Raw genomic sequence first — 2,567 nt, 5'->3', positions numbered from 1 at the left:
TCTTTCCCCCTAAAAAAGTCTATCCTAGGCGGGATCTCTATCATATTGCACACCCCACATTGGACCCTGTGTGTTACCACAGTGTGTCCCAAAGCATATTTTTTTCTGCAGTATCTTAAATATCTATTATATGAGGGAAGGCTTCTAAATAATACATATGTGTAGGACCTGTGTTAAGCAGGTGTCTCTCTTGCAGGGCACCACGGAATCTTTACTGTTCTCATGTGCAGTTTGGAAACTCTGGACTACAGTGCCACATCTTGGGGAATGCAGGAATTATAGTATAAACATGGAGACACGTTCCATTCTATACTTTTTCTTCATGAGGAGTCTAGCTTGTGACTGCGCCTGCCAAGCAGCCACCAGAGGGGGGCGTTCAGGGAAATGCCTTAAACATTTCAGAATGGCACAGCTGGCTAAACTTGATGTTGTTTATAAAAGGCATCAGTGAATTTCCACACCGGAGAATGTACTTATGCGGTGTGCACAAAATGATACGTCTCTGCTCTTAATATCTTACTGTGCCCGTCCTAATGTTCAAAGCAGAAATCTTTCTGCTGGAATCAGTCTTTCCTCCTCTGGAGGGGAAGGACTGACTTCTATTGACTTCTGGGTCCCCAGCATTAAACAGCTGGTGAACCTTCAGTGATCATTTGTTCAGTTGTTGAGCTGACGTTAATTAAAACTAGAAAACCTCTTAATGCTGTTTGGCTTTCAAAAGGTAAACTTTGGGTTTGGCTTCCCAGTGATTTAATTTGGTTTTTTAAAGCCTCTCATTGATTCTCTTACCCCTCACCTAGTGTGATTGAAGATGTGCAAACCAAATCTTTCTCCCCGTCCAAAGCAAACAAGTGCACACACGACTTTGCAGGTTAGCGGAGGCCTCCCTGGGACCCTGTGTGAAGCAAGTCAGTGAGGGGCTATGGGTGGGCGATGCTCAGGTGCCACTCCCAGGCTGAGGAGAGTGTAACACGCTGCCACCCTGTACCCCACACACGCTCACACAGATGCAGGCCAAGGCGTCATCTAAACAGACCCGTTCAGGGGCTTCCCTGGTGGCGCAGTGCCTGGTGGCGCAGTGCTTAAGAATCCGCCTGCCAGTGCAGGGGACACGGGTTCGAGCCCTGGTCCAGGAAGATCCCACATGCCGCGGAGCAACTAAGCCCATGCGCCACAACTACTGAGCCTGCGCTCTAGAGCCCGCGTGCCACAACTACTGCAGCCCGAGCGCCTGGAGCCCGTGCTCTGCAACAAGCGAAGCCACCACCGCAATGAGAAGCCCGCGCACCACAACAAAGAGTAGCCCCCGCTCGCCACAACTAGAGAAAGCCCGCGCACGGCAACAAAGACCCAACACAGCCAAAAATTTTTTTAAAAAGAGTCAAAGAGCAGAAACCTGATGGATTTGACTATATAAATAAATGAACCAACCTGTTCAGAATGAGAGCGGGAAGAAGACCTGTTTTACGGAGCTTCTACGGTATCCTAGCAACTGGTTCCCCAGGGCTCGAAGCCGAAAGGCGGAGGAGTGGGATTCGTACCTTGCATGAGGCTCTCACAAAAGTGGACTCTGTTTCCTTGTTCAGGTGTTTTGGCAAATAGTCCCAACTATTTAAAATGAGCCTCAAATACTTCGGGTTGTACTCCTTCAGATGGTGCCTACTTAGCTCTTAGCTGTGTGCTGCTCGTTTTCTTACATCCCTAGGATCATAGCGGCTAGAAATGAAAACTATTGTCAGCACACTGAAACGTTCGCATGTGAAGGCTGCCGAGCCGCGCGTGTCTCCTACGCACACGGAGAGGCCAGAGTGCGTGGTGTGCGTACCTGCCCGCTGCCCTCGGGCCTGCGCACTCGCCTGGGCTCTGGGTTGGTCTTGCCAAGCCTGCCTCGCTCAGCTGTCCCCCTGCCTCTCGGAGGTCAGAACGCATCCAGTTCTGCTCTGTCTTGTTTACTTGCGGGAAAAGCACGATTGCTTGAGGTTTATTGTCACGTAAGGTAGAAAATGGGAGTCTGTCCTTTTCCAAGGTGAGGTGCCTGGCGTGAACTGCGTCACCCTTGCTCCCACTCAGCCTGGGTGGGGACGGGGCAAGGCGCCCTCACACCAGAAGTAGTGAGACAGGGTCCTCGGAAGCTGCTCCCTTCGACTGCCTGGCTGCCACTTTAGCCACCTGGCTTTGAGGTGACACCGTGTTTTCTTAATTTTACTTCTCAGCCGTTACTATCAGTGTTTTAAGTGCCGCCATATAAAGTTAATTTCAAACCAGAAACAAAGCTTTCGCGAACATTTGTTGCCATTAATTTTTGTTCTTAAGGATCCGCTCCTGTGGCTGATTGATTTAACAAATGCTGTCTGATAAGCGAAACTTTAGGGAAAGGACGTCGCTGGGAAACCACGTTAGAAATAACTCGCTTAAATGATTTCGCGTTAATAGTCTTCCGTGGCAGTTGTGAGTTTGCTAGCCTAAGTATTTTGAATTTGGAAACTAAAAGAAACTATATGAAATATCTGTTTATTGTTTTACTTTTGGTTTTCTTTTAAAAACTTATGAAGACTTTTTTTTTTTTT

At 48.4% G+C, this 2,567-nt stretch overlaps 1 protein-coding gene across 1 annotated transcript in view; it reads left to right on the top strand.

Annotated features, from left to right (window-relative positions):
• The window catches only part of ATXN10 (ataxin 10), a 158,397-nt gene that overhangs the window by 141,065 nt on the left and 14,765 nt on the right, over positions 1–2,567 (top strand). The gene's annotated exons all lie outside the window — the stretch shown is intronic.

This window comes from Lipotes vexillifer, unplaced genomic scaffold (assembly GCF_000442215.2).
Source record: "Lipotes vexillifer unplaced genomic scaffold, Lipotes_vexillifer_v1.1 scaffold382, whole genome shotgun sequence".
Taxonomy (NCBI): Eukaryota; Metazoa; Chordata; class Mammalia; order Artiodactyla; family Lipotidae; genus Lipotes; species Lipotes vexillifer.
The sequence above is the reverse complement of the archived record's forward strand: the minus strand, read 5'-3'. Positions and strand labels throughout refer to the sequence as shown.